Source organism: Panthera onca, chromosome B4 (assembly GCF_046562875.1).
Source record: "Panthera onca isolate mPanOnc1 chromosome B4, mPanOnc1 haplotype 2, whole genome shotgun sequence".
In the NCBI taxonomy this organism is placed as follows: Eukaryota; Metazoa; Chordata; class Mammalia; order Carnivora; family Felidae; genus Panthera; species Panthera onca.
The window spans coordinates 82700518-82718576 of NC_138345.1; the positions used below are offsets into that span (position 1 = coordinate 82700518).

Below are 18059 nucleotides of genomic sequence, written 5' to 3' on the forward strand. Positions count from 1 at the left end.
AAATAAATAAATAAACTTTAAAAAATGACATGGCAGGGGGTTCCTGGGTAGTTCAGTCAGTTAAGCGCCCAACTCTTGATTTTGGCTCAGGTTATGATCTCAAGTTTCTTGAGATCAGAGCGCTGTGTAGGGCTCCACACTTACAGCACAGAGCCTGCTTGAGATTCTCTCTCCCCTACTCTTTCTGCCCCTCCTCAGCTGTTTTTAGTATGTGATAGATTGTCTGCAAAGATGACGACCAATGTAGTTCCTTTCATTCCTGTATATGCATGCTGGTCTTTCAAGAGGTGGCATTTATTTCACCACCCCTTGAATCTGGACTGGCCTTGCTATTTGCTTTAACCATGAGAATGTGGTGAAAATAAAGCTGTGATAGTTTGAGAATCAGGATCAAGAGACTTGGTAGCTTTTACTTTTCACTTTCTTGGAGCCTTGTAGAGAAGTGCAGCTATTCTACTGTACAGCAGGCATCTACCGACCAATGTGTGAGGCTACCTTGGGACACTCAGACTTAGTGGAGCCTCTAGATGACTGTCCCATGAGTGAACCCAGATGATATCACATGAAGCACAAAAACCACACAGCTGTGGCCAGCCAACACACAAAATAGTAAGAATAAATTGTTGTTTAAAGCTACTTTCTGGTGCTTTGTTATGCAACAAAGGCTACTTAACTGCAATATGATGGGCCAGAAACATTTAGATAGAATGGCCAGTCACATCCTTGGGAGATGTCTTCTGTTAAAGAGATGACTGTTTTTGTGATATCTACAAAAGAGCTTGAAACAGTAAAGTAATATATGTGTCTGAGTTGGGTTTTTATTATCCAACTCTAGATCAACAACTAGCATAGGCGTGCCTGGGTGGCTCAGTTGGTTGATCAGCAGACTCTTGACTTCAGCTCAGGGCATGATACCAGGGTCATGGTGATGAGGTTTTGTGGTGATGGAGGGGTTTGTGGGGTTCAGAGCTGATGGCCAAGAAAGAATTCTTGAAGATGCCTTTGGTGCAAAAAGGTGATTTTATTAAAGTACAGGGACAGGACCCATGAGCAGAAAGAGCTGCACTATAAGTGTATGTGTGTGTGTGTGGGGGGGGGTGGTGGTGACCATTTTATGGAGTAAGGGGAGATAACTTCAAGGAGTTCCTAAAGGGATTTTCATATGCTAAAGGCTCACAGATTACTGGAAGCCTAGCTATTGTCAAGCTAAGGTTATTTTTCCCTCTAGCAAAGCCTTAACATTAAGACAGTTGGAAGTTCCTGGACTTTAGACCATTGATGGGATTGCTTTTTTCTTGTAAACTGGTGGAGACTCTTACCAGTTTAACTTTTTTTTTTTTTTTTTTTTTGTCCTTTCCTGTTTTTGGGTAGCCAGAAGTCTCCAAGCAATATCACACTTATCCCACCTGGGGCGGAGTGGGGAGGTTGTTAGCTCATACTTTGCCCTCAGGCTGCCTTATGCTCCCTCATCAATAAGATCAAGCCTGTCCTCTGGCTCTGTGCTGAGTGTGGAGCCTGCTTGGGATTTTCTCTCCCTTTCTCTCTGCCCCTCACCTGCTCTTGCTTGCTCTCCCTCTCTCAACATAAATAGATAAACTTTAAAAAAAGTTTAAGCATTGAGTAGACAGTGCCAACTTGACAAAATCAAGGCACAAAATCCCTCTCTTCCTCCCCTCCCTACCCACAATTACTACAGGGAGAAGGAGAAATTGAGAGTTGCTTCTGATGAAACAGAGGAAAGGAGGCTGAAAGAAAAGCCTAAAGGTGATCTTTAAATACAAAGGAGAAACATCAGGGTGCTTGGGTGGCTCAATCAGTTGAGCATTGGACTTCAACTCAGGTAATGATCTCATGGTTAAAGGTTGAGCTCCTGCTGACAGTGCTTTTTTTGACTGCTTCTGATTCTTTGTCTCCCTCTCTCATAAACATTAAAAATTTTTTGAAAAATAATTTTTTATTTATTTTATTTTGTTTTAGAGGGAGCAAGCGAGCACGGGAGGGGCTGGGGGCGGGGGGTGCAGACAGAGGATCCAAAGCATGGCTCCATGCTGACAGTAGATAGCCTGATATGGGGCTTGAACTCACGAGCTGTGACATCATGACCTGAGCCACAGTTGGACACTTAATCGATGAGACACCCAAGTGCCACCCCCCCATTTTTTAAAATTAAAACAGGGGCGCCTGGGTGGCGCAGTCGGTTAAGCGTCCGACTTCAGCCAGGTCACGATCTCGCGGTCTGTGAGTTCGAGCCCCGCGTCAGGCTCCGGGCTGATGGCTCGGAGCCTGGAGCCTGTTTCCGATTCTGTGTCTCCCTCTCTCTCTGCCCCTCCCCCGTTCATGCTCTGTCTCTCTCTGTCCCAAAAATAAATAAAAAACGTTGAAAAAAAAAATTTAAAATTAAAACAATAGGGGTGCCAGGGTGGCTCAGTCGGTTAAATGTCTGACCAACTCTTAGTTTTGGCTCAGGTCATGATCTCATGGTTCATGGGTTCCAACCCTGCATTACGCTCCACGCTGTCAGCGTGGGATTCTCTCTCTTTCCCTCTCTCTCTGCCTCTCCCCTCCTTATGCTCCCTTTCTCTTTCTCAAAATAAATAAACAAAACAAAACAGGAGGGCCATCAACTTTGTTTCCAAAAGACAGAGGGTGAAGGGGAGAAATGGTGATTGAAGTAGGTAGATTTAAAAGGTTCTTTTTGAGAAACGGATTCTCACTTCTGTGAGGGAGTTAAAGTAGGCATAGGAGGGGCGCCTGGGTGGCTTGGTCAGTTAGGTGTCCGACTTCGGCTCAGGTCACGATCTCGCGGTATGTGAGTTCGAGCCCTGCGTCGGGCTCTGTGCTGACTGCTCAGAGCCTGGAGCCTGTTTCAGATTCTGTGCCTCCCTCTCTCTCTGACCCTCCCCCGTTCATGCTCTGTCTCTCTCTGTCTCAAGAATAAATAAACGTTAAAAAAAATTTAAAAAAAAAAAGTAGGCATAGGAAAATGTGTGAGATTACTTTCTTGATTTTTTCATGTGTAAGAATTGTTATATATTTATCCTTAATATGAAAATTTTCACACATAAGGTAGAAATATTAGTACAATGAATACCTATATTCCTTTCCAGAATCAACAATTAATATTTGGCCATATTTGTTTATTTGCTGAACAACTTTAATGAAAATTACAGATGTCATGTTGACAAGGTAGCATAACGAAGGCTGAGGACAAAGTACAAGCTATCACATACTGCTGCCCCCTATCCCCACCACCCCCGACCCAAAGTGGGATGTATGTGATATTCCTCAGGCACTTCTAGCTGCTCAAAAACAAAGCAAAGAAAAGAAGACAAATGGTTAACCGATAGAGATCACAGTCATATAGGACATGAGTCTCCATCAGTTTACAAATATTTTATCAATAACCTAATCTCCGGAAACCTGTAGACTCAGTTTCCTGGGGCCCCAACATCACCCCTCCAAAGTGATATGGGGAACAAAAGCAAGAAGGAAATGGCAGGTAAAATTAAATTTTCTTATAACCTGCAGTCCATTGACAGATACTTGAGGCAGGCAGAGTAAAATATTTCTCTAGGAACTCCCTACTGTCTTAATGTTAATGCTTTGCTAGAGGGAAAAACAACCTTAGCTTGATAAATAGCTAGGCCTCCAGTAGTCTGTGTCTTTAGCATATGAAAGTCTCCTTGGAAACTTCCCTTTGGACTTTACCTCCCCCAAGTCCATGGTATATAACCAGTTGCCCCTCAAAACCCCAGTGCAACTTTTTCTGCCCATAGGTCCTGTCCCAGTGCTTCAATAAAATAACCTTTTTGGGGCCCCTGGGTGGCTCAGTCAGTTAAGTGTCCGACTTCGGCTTAGGTCATGATTTCATGGTTTGTGGGTTCGAGCCCCGCATCGGACTCTGTGCTGACAGCTCAGAGCCTGGAACCTGATTCGGATTATGTCTCCCTCTCTCTCTCTGCACCTCCCCTTCTTGTGTTCTGTCTGTCTCTCAAAAATAAAGAAAAATTTTTAAAAAGAAAAGAAAAGAGGAGTGCCTGGCTGGCTTAGTCGTTTGGGTGTCCAACTTCGGCTCGGGTCGTGATCTCACCATTTGTGAGTTTGAGCCCCATGTCAGGCTCCGTGCTGACAGCTCAGAGCCTGAAGCCTGCTTTGGATTCTGCGTTCATGCTCTGTCGCATGCTCTCCCTCTCTCTCTCTCTCAAGAATACATAAACATTAAACAATTTTTTTTTTTAAAGAACAAAATCTTTAAGACAGATGTAAGTAATAATTATCTCCAAATTATTTAATTTATATTAAAGTTACACATCTTTGGAGCATCTGGCTGGCTCAGATATTAGAGCATGTGACTCTTGATTGCAGGGTCAGGAGTTTGAGCCCCATGTTGGATGTGGAGACTACTAAATTAATAAAATTACATATCTTAAAGTATGTGGCCAAAAAAGTTTGTAATAAAATGAAATTATGGACAAGTTGTATTTATTGGTGATGACAAGGTCAGAAGTATGGCCTTTGAAATGAGTGGCTCAGATATGATGAAGAACAATATCATTGGAGGAGAAGAGGTCAAGGAACTTAAAATGAAGGTATTGAAATCACCAAAAATTTCGATAGTTGTCCCTGGAGAGATATTCAGGACCAAAAATCCTAAAGGAATGAATAAAAGTAACCTCGGAGAGGGGTGCCTGGGTGGCTCAGTCAGTTGAGTGTCCAACTTTGGTTCATGTCATGATCTCATGGTTTGTGGGTTTGATCCCCGAATCGGGCTCTGTGTTGATAACTCAGAACCTGGAGCCTGCTTCGGATTCTGTGTCTCTGTCTCTTTCTGCCTGCCTTCCTTGCACTTTGTCTCTCTCAAAAATAAACATTGAAGAGGAAAAATTTCCTTTAAAAATCACCTTTTTACACGAAAGACATCTTCAAGAATTCTTTCTTGGGGCGCCTGGGTGGCTCAGTCAGTTGGGCGTCCGACTTTGGCTCAGGTCATGATCTCACAGTCCGTGAGTTCGAGCCCTGCATCGGGCTCTGTGCGGACAGCTCAGAGCCTGGAGCCTGTTTCAGATTCTGTGTCTCCCTCTCTCTCTGACCTTTCCCCATTCATGCTCTGTCTCTCTCTGTCTCAAAAATGAATAAACGTTAAAAAAAAAAATAAAAAAAAAAAGAATTCTTTCTTGGCCACCAGCTCTGAACCCCATTAAGCCCCCCATCACCCCCAAATCTCATCAATGACATTTCCACCTTCATTAGCATGCATCTCTAAAAAAAAAGTTTTCTTTTACAAAACTATACTACCACTATTGCACCTAACAAAATTAGTAATTCAGTAATGATTGAATAAAAAATCTATGTTCAGAATTCCCTAATGTTATTTTTTAAAGTTTATTTATTTATTTTGAGAGAGAGAGAGAGAGTGCACAGTTAATATTCTTGAATTTCCCCAGGAAAACTAGCTGAATGTATAAATGAATGAATATATGTTTGTTTTTAGTAAAAGAAGGCAACATCATGCATTTTGTTTGCCTCCTTGTTCTTAAGTCCAGGATGTCAGGGAAAATTTATATATATGGTCATACAAAACATCTAAATATAGATATAAAATTCACATATTAACTGTTGTATTTAGAATATAGGTTAAGAACAACTGCTTGAGGGGTGCTTGGGTGGCTCAGTCTGTTAAGTTCGGTTCCTGAGTTTGAGCCCCATGTCAGGCTCTGTGCTGACAGCTCAGAGCCTGGAGCCTGCTTCGGATTCTGTGTCTCCCTCTCTCTCTGTCCTTCTCTGCTTGCACTCTTTCTGTCTCTCTCTCTCAAAAATGAATAAACATTAAAAAAAAAAAAGAACAACAACAACAACAACAACAACAACAACAACAACAACTGCCTGAGCTCAAATCCTTGAATCACCACTTGGTCAGTTGCCTAATTTCTCTAAGCCTTAGTTTCTTCATTTGAAAAAATTATTTATTTATTTATTTATTTATTTATTTATTTATTAACATTTATTCATTTTTGAGAGACAGAAAGAGACAGTGTGTGAGTGGCAGAAGGACAGAGAGAGAGGGAGATATGGGATCTGAGGCAGGTTCCAGGCTCTGAGCTGATAGCTTGATGTGGGCTCAAACCCACAAACCTCGAGATCATGACCTGAGCCTAAATGAGACACTTCACTGGCTGAGTCACCCAGGCACCCCCCCAACTTTGTTTTTTTTTTTTTTTTAATTTTTTTTTTTTAACGTTTATTTATTTTTGAGACAGAGAGAGACAGAGCATGAACAGGGGAGGGTCAGAGAGAGGGAGACACAGAATCTGAAACAGGCTCCAGGCTCTGAGCTGTCAGCACAGAGCCCGATGCGGGGCTCGAACTCACAGACCGCGAGATCATGACCTGAGCTGAAGTCGGACGCTCAACCGACTGAGCCACCCAGGCGCCCCTGTTTTTTTTTTTAAAGGATGCTCCACACCCAACATGGAGCTTGAACTTACGACCAAGAGTCACATACTCTACCAACTGAGCCAGCCAGATGCTCCATTAGTTTCCTCATTTTCTTTATTTTTTTTCTTTATTATTATTTTTTAAATTGATCTCTATACCCAACATGGGGCTCTAACTCAAGGACCCTGAAATCAAGAGTCACATGCTCTAGGGTGACTGGGTGGCTCAGTTGGTTAAGTGCATCTGACTCTTGATTTTGGTTCAGGTCGTGATCTCAGGGTTGGTGAGCCCTGAGTCTGGCCCTGAGTCTAGCTCCAAGATGAACATGGAGCCTGCTTAGGATTCTCTCTCTCTCCCTTTGTCCCTGCCCTGCTTGCACTCTCTCTCTCTCTCTCTCTCAAAATAAATTTAAAAACTTAAAAAAAAGATAAGAGAAACACCTGGGTGGCTCAGTCAGTTAAGTGTCTGACTTGACTTTGGCTCAAGTCATGATCTTACAGTTCATGGGTTTGAGCCCTTCATCAGGCTCCGTGCTAATAGTGTGGAGCCTGTTTGGGATTCTCTCTCTCTCTCTCTCTCTCTTTCTCTCTCTCCAAAAGAAAGAGAGAAAGAAAAAGAGAAAGAAAGAAAGAAAGAGAGAAAGAAAGAAAGAAAGAAAGAAAGAAAGTCACATGCTCTTCTGATTGAGCCAGACTTAGTTTCTTCATTTTGAAGTTTGTTTATTTTTGAGTGAGGGAGCGGGGGGGGGGGGGGGGCAGAGAGAGAGGGAGAGATAGAGATCATACTAGCAGGCCCTGCACCATCAGCACAGAGCCCAATGTAGGGCCTGAACTCACAAACCTTGAGATCATGACCTGAGCTGAAAACCAAGAGTTGGATGCTTAACTGACTGAGCCACCCAGGCACCCCTCCTTATTTTATTAAAAAAAAATTTTTTTTAACGTTTATTTTTGAGAGAAAGAGACAGAGCATGAGTGGGAGAGGGGCAAAGAGAGAGGGAGACAGAACTGGAATCAGGCCCCAGGCTCTGAGCTTTCAGCACAGAGTCCGACACAGGGCTCGAACTCATGAGCGGTGAGATCATGACCTGAGAGGAAGTCAGGTGCTTAACCAACTGAGCCACCCAGGCGCCCCCACCCCTCCTTATTTTAAAACAATAACCACTTTATTGGTTATTAAGGGGATTAAATAAGATAATATATTTAGCACATTGCCTAGAAGATAGTAAACACTGGATAAATATTAGTTGTTGTTTTTTTTTTAATTTTATGTAGAGAGAGTGTGTGAATGGGGGAGAGGGGCAGAGGGAGAGAGAGAATCTGAGTGTGGAGCCTGATGTGGGGCTTGATCCCATTAACTGTGAGATCATGACCTGAGCCAAAATCAAGAGTAGGATGCTTAACCTACTGAGCCACCCAAGCGCCCCAAATATTAGTTATTCTTATTAGATCTATTAAGTCTGCTCTCATATGAGAATCCTCCACTGTAATAGTGTTAGTGAGGATTATGGCCCCAGGGCCAGTCTAGGGTAATTATTTTGATCTTCTGGGTAAGGGACCTCATAATTACTTATTTTGCTTTTTTCCCTGTCTTTGTAGACAAACAAAGAGAATATCAAAACTGTAATATTTATAATAGGTGAACATTAGACCTCATCGAATCTTACTTGTCATGAATAAATCCTCAAAGGACTTCAAAAGAACCTAACCTCTATTTGAGATATTATTATCCAATAATAATGCCTAAAATTTGTAGACTATTTTAGAGTTTATAATGCTTTTTCCTACCCATTATACAATTCTCACCATTCTGCTGGGTATTATCCTCAATTAGGAAACTGAGTCTCGAGGGATCAAATTATATTCATATGCAATATTACATAGCTATTAAGTGGCAGAATTGGTATATGAATCCAGTGTTACAATATCTATAATTTAGTTTAAAATATTTCAGTACAGGGATGCCTGGGTAGCTCAGCCAGTTAAGCATCCACTTTCAGCTCAGGTCATGATCTCACGGTTCGTGAGTTTGAGCCCTGCATCAGGCTCTGTGCTGACAGCTCAGAGCCTGGAGTCTGCTTCAGATTCTGTGTCTCCTTCTCTCTCTGCCCCTTCCCCCACTCGCACTCTATTTCTCTCTCTCTCTCAAAAATAAATGTTAAAACAATTTAAAATATTTGAGTACAGAGAGTAAAATATTATGGATATATTAGATTAAAATTATACTCTAGGTGCAGCTAGCATTCTAATTAGGAAATCATACTCCAAAGGGATTGCTAGAAGCACTTCAGTTGTCTTAACTCTAATCAACATTAGGTATGTTGCTTATTAAACCAATGAATGACAGGAATTAATTTCTATTGAAGACATTAATGGATTATTAATTCGAATAATGGATCTTAGGGATGGGCTCTCATTGTGAAAATAGTAGTACTGTGGATTAGCTAAAATAATTAAAATGCTTTTCATGCTTATATGACTTGGTAGTCGTACACAAAATGATAAAACACGAAATCATTTCAGTTAAAATCAGTGACCTACAGCCTACTCTGCTGTAAGTGCAGCGCCTGCTTTGAATCCTCTGTCCCCCTCTCTGTACCTTCCCTGCTTGCTCTCTCTCTCTCTCTCAAAAATAAGTAAACATTAAAAAAAAAAGGTAGAAATTTACAATGACAATAATTAAAAAAAATTTTTTTTTAATGTTTATTTATTTTTGACAGAGACAGAGACAGAATGCAAGAGACAGAATGCAGAGAGAGAGGGAGACACAGAATCCAAAGCAGGCTCTAGGCTCTGAGCTGTCAGCACAGAGCCCGACGCGGGGCTTGAACTCACAGACTGTGAGATCATGACCTGAGCCGAATTTGGACACTCAACCGACTGAGCCACCCAGGCACCCCAACAATGACAATCATTAAAAAAAAGAGACTAACAGCCTCTATCCTTAGGGATGGAACCCGATGCTCGATACCTAAAAATTCATTGTCTTGCTATTGCAGTGGAAGATCAGTGGTTGCCTGATGCCACTCTAAGGGTAATAAAATCCTAATTTTGTTGTATTACTGCATTTATCTTGATTGAAGTTTCATGACAAAGTGTGGTAGAATCATAGAACATAGTGCTTAGATTTTGAAAATGATCTTGTTTTGGTGTGCTAGTAAATATTTAACGCTAAATGTCATCTTCTGATTTATAAAGTTATGTTCTTTTTATTACATCACAGCTGTTCCATCTTCTCCACTGCAGCCTGCTATAGGCTTTTTGTTTTTTTAATTAAAAAAAATTTTTTTTGATGTTTATTTATTTTTGAGAAAGAGAGAAACAAAGCATGAGCAGGGGAGGGGCATAGAGAGAGGGAGACACAGAATCCGAAACAGGCTCCAGGCTCTGAGCTGTCAGCACAGAGTCCCATGCGGGGCTCAAACTCATGAACTGTGAGATCATGACCTGAGCTGAAGTTGGATGCTTAACCAACTGAGCCACCCAAGTGCCCATTTTTTTGTTTTTTGTTTGTTTTGTTTTTGTTTTTGTTTTTGTTATTTTGGTTTTTTCTTAAGAGAAAACTAGTGACTGATCTTACTTATAGGTGCAAAACTCCCTATAGTCAGGGCGGTTGAGAGGCTAAGGAAGAGATTTCAGTGTGGAAGACTGGCACACAGAAGGAGGCGTTGGCTCCTGGGAGTTTGAGTGGGCTCACCCGAGCCTGCCGGCCTAAGTGGATCCTGGCCAGGCCCACAGACCTTCCTAGTCACTATGGAGGACAGTGCCTGGTGCCGGTGAGCCCTCAAGACCCAACTCTGGAGGAGTGGATGCAGCTGGAGAACTTCTAGTGGCAGAGGCCCGAGCTGCTGGTAGAGATCCAGCGCCCATAGGAGCTCAGTGAAGCCACTGGAAAGGTGGAGGGTCTGGAGGCCAAAGAAGGTAGCTAAAACCTTGCAACAGAACCAAAAGACAGCAGTGGTCAGGAGGAACTTCAGCATGGACTCCAGAAGGCGATCTAGTTCTTGGTGGAGAAGGAACTTCTCCGGAACATGCCGGTATCCTGTACAAGGGCAAGGGCCTGAATGAGATGGTCATGGGGTCTACCTCTGGCAGACAGAAGGGCTGAACTTGCCACTGCTCCATGCCTTTGTGGATCTGTATGAGTTCCCAGACCTTGATGTGGTGCAGGCCCTCAGGCAATTTCTATGGAGCTTTCTGCCTCCTGCGCTAGGCCCAGATGGTTGACCAGATGATGGAAGCCTTCGCCCAGTGAATCTGCCTGTGCAATCCCAGTGTTTTTTAATCTACAGATACGTGTGAGGTGCCGTTATTCGCCTCATCATGTTGAACACCAGCCTTCACAATCCCAATGTCTAGAAGAAGTCCGGCCTCGAGCACTCTGGGGCCATGAACCAAGGCATCGACAAGAGTGGGACCTGAGTTGCTGCTCAGGAACCTCTATGACAGCATCTGAAATGAGCCCTTTAGTATTCCTGAGGATGATGGGAATGGTCTAACCCATACCTTCTTCAACCTGGACCAGAAGGGCCAGCTCCTTAAGCTGGGAGGAGGTCAGGTGAAGACGCAGAGTTGGTGCTGGTTTGTCACCACAACTGCCTCTACTATTTTGAGAATATGACAGACAAGGAGCTGGCAGGAATCATCCCTGTGGAGAATCTGAACGTTCAAGAAGCGTACGAGCCTCAGAAACCAAACTGCTTTGAGTTTTGCATCTCCAACAACATGGGGCAGCTCACTGAATTCTGCAAAACGGAGGCAGGTGGCAGGGGGGTATACCTGGTCTTGGCCCCCATGCAGGCAGAGAAGGACAAGTGGATCAAGTCCATCCAGGCAGCTGGGAGCACAGACCCCCTTCTGTGAGATGCTGGTGGCAAGGAAGAAGCTAATTTTGTCGAGAAGAAGGAGGAGCAGCCCTGACCCCTTGCCCCCAACTCCATTACTTACTACACAGCTGCCCCTCCCTGGCAGCTGAACTCCTGGGCCCAGATTCTGGTTTCCCATTTAGAAAAATTCACTACCTCTAGCACCTTTCTCTTCTTTGTAATCAACACTGTTGGTAATCATATTCATTATTTAACCACTAAAAAGAGAAAGAATTCCTCCTCGGAGAGGGAGTTCTTCTAAATAACATATTAGCAAAGAGAATTCATCAATGTACAAAAGAATAATATTCTACAACTTAGTAAAGACTATTTTTGGAATGCTGGGGTGGCTTAATATTGAGAAAATAAATCACTATAATTTATTGTGATAATATTAGGATCGTGACATTGTTATTAAGTGCTGAAAAACCTTTGATAAGTCAGCATTTATACATCATAATATAAATGATAAAATGATAAATAATAACAATAAGTTTAAATAAGAATTCCAGGAAACAACTTAAATAGTCAAGGCTATATATCTAAACAAATAGCCAGTATTATCCTAACTGGTAAAACAGTACAGCATTTCAGATAAAATCAGAAACTAATAGGGATGCCCCATTACCATTTATTATTTTGTATTTAATTTTTATAAAAATTACACATGCACGTGTTTTAAAAGGTCTCTTAATTCTGTAATACATGTTATGAAAAAATAATCACGCCCAGCCGCCTTACTCCCCATTTCTCCTTTCTCAGAGTCAACCCTTCATAAAGGGAACCATATAGAAATCAATACCTTTTCTCTATTTTAGCAATAGGCATGTGGCAAATCGAATAGATTCTACTCCCAATAGTACCAAACACATAAAATACTTAGAAGTTAACAAGAAAGATTACAGAAACCAAATAAATACGTTTATCATAACATTGTTCATGATGGCAAAAACCTGGAAACAATGTGAATGTCACCAGTAGTAATAGATGAATAAATTATGTGACATTCCCACAATTATTATGCACCTAATAAAAAGAGTTATACTGGTTGCTTTGAATAGATTTCTATGAAATAGAAAACATGAATTTCTATGAATAATAAAACATGCAGAAAAATGTTTAAGAGTATTTTTACAAGGCTGTTATTCAAGAAATCTGTGTGCACTGGAAAGCAGTAACCAAAGACTTGTATAATGATATTTTTCCAAGTACATAAAATTACATATATATATATAGAACATAAAGAACTATTTTAACATGACTAGGATTAAAAAAAAAAAAAGCTTGGCCAAGTTTATTGCTTTCTGTGACTAATTGCCCAGTGGAAAATTTTCCATCATAAGAGAGCAATGTTTAAAATAACCCAACAAAACAGGGGCACCTGGGTAGCACAGTCGGTTAAGCATCATGGGATTGAGTCCCACCTTGGGCTTTGCACAGAGCCTGCTTGGGAGTCTCTGTCTCTCCCTCTGTTCCTCTCCCCTGCTAATGCTCGCTCTCTCTCAAAAAAAAAAAAAAAAAAAAAAAAAAAAAAAAAAAAAAAAAAAATTAAAAAATTCTTAAATACTTTATTGAGGTATAATTGATTAACAATAAAAGGCCCATATTTAAAGTGGACAATTTGAGGTTTTTGCATATTTATACACCCATACACCATCACCAACATAAAAATAAATGTATCAATCACCCCAGAAAACTTCCTTAATGCACCTTTATAATCCCTCCTCTTTCCCCACCCCAAACTTTGGCACAGATAACCACTGACCATTTTGTCACTAGAGATATGTTTGCATTTTCCAGAATGTTTAAAAATTGGAACTGTAGGGGCGCCTGGGTGGCTCAGTCGGTTGAGCGGCCGACTTTGGCTCAGGTCATGATCTCGTGGTCCGTGAGTTGGAGCCCCGCGTCGGGCTCTGTGCTGACAGCTCAGAGCCTGGAGCCTGTTTCAGATTCTGTGTCTCCCTCTCTCTGACCCTCCCCCGTTCATGCTCCGTCTCTGTCTCAAAAATAAATAAACGTTAAAAAAAAAATTTAAAAAAAATCAAAATTGGAACTGTAATGATACAAGATACACTTTTTTTTTAATTAAAAAATTTTTTTTTAACATTTATTTTTTGAGAGGTGAACAGATCATGAGCAGGAGATTGGCAGAATGAGAGGAACACACAGAATCAAAGTAGGCTCCAGGCTCTGAGCTGTCAGCACAGAGCTCAATGCTCTCTCAAAAAAGAGAGTTCGGGCTCAAACGAACGAACCGTGAGATCATGACCTGAGTGGAAGTTGGACGCTTAACCAACTGAGCCACCCAGGTGCCCCACAAGATATACTTTTTTTTTACTGGCTCCTTTCACTGATAGTAATTGAGATTCATTTGTGTTGCTGTATAAATCAATAGCTTGTTTCTGTTAAATGCTGAGTAATTAGTAGGTTTAGAACAAATATCCCCAAAAGTACTGCTTTACTGAATTCCATAAATTATGATATTTTCATTGAGTTCCAATATTTTTAAATTTCCCTTCAATTTCTTCTTTGACTTGTGGGTTACTTAGAATTGTTTTATTTCATGGGTTTGAGTCCAGTGTCAGGCTCTGACAGCTCAGAGCCTGGAGCCTGCTTCAGATTCTGTATCTCCCTCTCTCTCTGCCTCTCCCCTGCTTGCACTCTGTCTCTCTCTCAAAAATAAATAAACATTAAAACAATTTTCTAAATAAAATACTGGGGGATTTTTAAGATATCTTTCTGCTATTGGTTTCTTTCTTTTTTTTTAAGTTTATTTATTTACTTTTGAGAGAGCAAGTGAGTGGGGAAGGGGTAGAGAGAGAGGGAGACAGAGAATCCCAGGCAGGCCCATGCTGTCAGTGAAGAGCTTGACACAGGGTTTGAACTCAGGAACCAAGAGATCATGATCTGATCTGAAATCAAGTGTCAGATGCTTAACTGACTGAGCCACCCAGGTGCCCCTCTGCTATTGGTTTCTAATTTAATTCCATTGTGGCCCTAGGACATAGTTGTATAACTAGAATCTTTATGAATTTACTAAGACTTGTATTATAGTTCAGAATTGATCTATCTTGGTAAAAGTTCTGTGTGTATCTAAAAAGAGTGTGTATTCTCTGGTGCAGTTATGTGGAGTGTTCTATAAATGTAAATTAGGTTAAGTTGGTTGGTAATGTTCAAGTTTTATTTATATGAGATTCTCTCTCTCCCTTTCTGTGGCCCTTCCCTGCTTGCACTCTCTCAAAATTGAAACAAACAAACAAAAAAGAAATAGCATTCTGAATACTAATTTCATCTGAAGACATCTTACACTTATGAACCATTCCCTCCCTAGGTCTGAAAACAGATGCCATTCTTGGATGATTAAATCAAACAACCCTGATATCTACATGACCAGGACTATACTATGGACAATGCTCAGGAATCTGTGTGTCGTATTAGTTTTATACCATTGTTGTCAATTGTTCTTGAATTAGTTCCATTAAAATATTTTGAAAAATGGTCTCCATCCATATGTAATATCATTGAGAACCTATAAAGCATTAATCTTTTAAGTTAAAGATTAAGAGTCTAAACCCCTCCTTAATGATAAGCTACACCAGATACAGCAACTTGACTTATTACCATATCAATAATTACAGTATTATTCATTATATTTCAACTAAAGTTCTCAAAACACACCTATCCATGAAACCCCAAAATGAAATCAACAAAAATGTTGAAATATCCTACCCCTTGAGAGAAAAAAATGAGTGAAAAGCTATTTGTCTCTTTCACTACCCCAACAATAATAAAACAATAATTAGAGCCTATTCCAATGCTGAATAAATATTCCTTAAATGAATAGGCTCAGAGTTGTGTAGAGACATATATGGAGACTAAGCTAAGGAATTTAAAATGTCCTATTTGCCTTTCCCATTAGCCTGTAATTTCCACAAGGGCACATATCGTATCTTATTCTGTTGGATTCTCACTGCTTAGCAAATAGTAGAAATTGAGGAATTTATTGAATGAATACTGATTCCCATTGTTTTCAAACTCTACTCTTTTTTTTAAGTTTATTCATTTACTTGCAGAGATAGAGAGAGCATGAGTGGGGGAGGGGCAGAGAGAGAGAGAGAGAGAGAGAGAATCCCAAGCAGTCTCCACACTGTCAGTGCAGAGCTCAGTGTGGGGCTCGAACTCATGAACCAGATCATGACCTGAACTGAAATCAAAAGTTGACTGCTTAAGTGACTGAGCCACCAAGACACCCCTTTGAACTCTATTCTATAATAAGAGGGATACGTAAGGCTGAGTAGGCAAGTCTCCAGACCTAGATTCTTCAGTCAGAGTCTGTTAGAATTTTAATTAAGACTTATATTGAACAGGGATAGGGATGCACGGATGGCTCATTAGGTTAAGTGTCCGACTCTGGATTTGGCTCAGGTCATGATCTTATGGTTTATGAGTTTGAGTCCCACATTGGGCTCTGCACTGACAGTGTGGAACCTGCTTGGGATTCTCTCTCTCTCTCCTTCTTTCTCTCAAAGTAAATAAATAAACTTTTTAAAAAAGAGACTTATTAAAAAAATTTTTTTTATGTTTATTTTTTATTTTTGAGAGAGAGCAAGAGAGACAGAGCATGAGCATGGTAGGGGCAGAGAGAGAGGGGGACACGCAGGATCTGAAACAGGCTTCAGGCTCTGAGCTGTCAGCACAGCGGGCCTTGAACTCACGAACTGTGAGATCATGACCTGAGCTGAAGTCGGCGCTTAACCAACTGAGCCACCCAGGTGCCCCAAAAGAGACTTATTTTGAACAAAGGATTTCATGACTAAAGTTTGAAAGTTGCTGCTTTATTCAACAGGGCTTTAAGTGGAAGAGGATTTAATTTTCTTTTTTTTTAATTTTATTTCTGAAGCAGAGAGAGACAGAGCATGAATAGGGGAGGGGCCGAGAGAGGGAGGGAGACATAGAATCTGAAGCAGGCTCCAGGCTCTGAGCTGTCAGCGCGGACCCTGACACAGGGCTCAGACTCACAAACCATGAGGTTGTGACCTGAGCCAAAGTTGATCGCTCAACTGACTGAGCCACCCAGGCACCCCAAGTGGAAGAGGATTTTAGAAATCTACCCACCGTATGGAGGCAAGTGTAGAGGGATTCTTAGCCGAGGGTAGAAGAACTATTAGGAAATGATAGCAATAGCCTGTTCAGGTGGTTCTCAGTTAAGGCAGTGGCATTAGGAATGAAGCAAAGGGGCGGGGGGGGGGGGGGGGGGGATAAACAGAAAATATTTAGAAAGTAAATATAGTAGGGAATGGCTATGAAGAAGTCTGTGACTGGATTAGGTTGACACTGAGGTTTCTTTTCTTTCCTTAAAATAATTTTTAAAAATGTTTATTTTGACAGAGAGTGTGAGAGACAGATCAAGTGGGGGAGGTACAGTGAGAGAGGGAGAGAAGCTCAAGCAGGTTCTGTGCTGTCAGTGCAGAGTCTGATGTGGGGCTTCATCTCATGAACTGTGAGTTCACGATCTTTGGCGAAATCAAAAGTCGGAAGCTTAACTGACTGTGCCAGCAAGGGACCCCTCCTTAAAATAATTAAAAAAATACACTTACATAACATGGCTGGCTCAGTCAGTAGAGTATGTGACTCTTGATCTCAGGGTTGTGAGTTCTAGCCCCATGTTGGGTGTAGAGATTACTTAAGAATAAAAGATCTTAAAAAAAAAAACATAAATGGTTACCATCATAACCACTTTTTTAAGTGTATAGTTCAGTGGGATTAAGTATATTTGCATTGTTGTACAACCTCACCACCCATCACCAGGATTTTTTCATCTTCCCTAACTGAAATTCTGTACCCATTAAACAGTAATTCTTGGGGCACCTGGGTGACTCAGTTGGTTGAGCATCTGACTTCAGCTCAGGTCATGATCTCACGGTTTGTAAGTTTGAGCCCTGTATGGGGCTCTGTGCTGAAGCTCAGAGCCTGGAGCCTGCTTCAGATTCTGTGTCTCCCTCTCTCTCTGCCCCTCCCCTGCTTGTGCTCTTTCTCTCTCTCAAAAATAAAATGTAAACAAACAAAATAATTCTTCCTCTCACCTTGCAAACACCCTTCTATTTTCTGTCTTTATGATTTGACTAATCTAGTTACCTTATATAAATGTAATCATACAAGTCTGCCTTTTTGTGACTGGCTCATTTCAGAGTTAACGCCTTCAAAGTTGTAGCATGATGTAGCATGTGCCAGAATTTCCTCCCTTTTAAGGCTGAATACTATTCTATTGTATGTATATACAGTATGCAGTATATATTGTATGCAGTATGCATATACTGCATTTTGCTTATCTGTGAGGGTCACTTAGGTTGCTTCCACCTTTTCCTATTGTGAATGCTGTATAGATATACAAATATCTCTAAGGCCCTGATTTCAATTGGAGTATAGAGTATATACCCGGAAGTGGAATGGTAATTCTATCTTTAATCTTTTGAGAACTACCATACCGTCTTCCATAGTGGCTATACCATTTTACTTTCCCATTAAGAGTGCACAGGGGTTGATTTTGTCACATCCTTGTCAACACTAATGTGTGTGTGAGGTGCTGTCTCACTGTAGTTTTGACTTGCATTTCCCTAATGATTAGTGATGTTGAGTATCTGTTCATGCACTTATCGCCCATTTGTACCATCTTTGGGAAAATATCTGTTCAAGCCCTTTGCCCATTTTCTTAATCTTGTAGTTCTTTATATATTCTGGATAGTAACCCCTTATTAGATAG

The 18059-nt window shown here is 41.1% G+C and overlaps 1 pseudogene; it reads left to right on the plus strand.

Annotated features, from left to right (window-relative positions):
• Positions 1 to 10360: 10360 nt before the first annotated feature.
• On the plus strand, positions 10361 to 13346 carry LOC132694195 (cytohesin-2 pseudogene; annotated as a pseudogene).
• The last annotated feature ends 4713 nt before the right edge of the window (positions 13347 to 18059 follow it).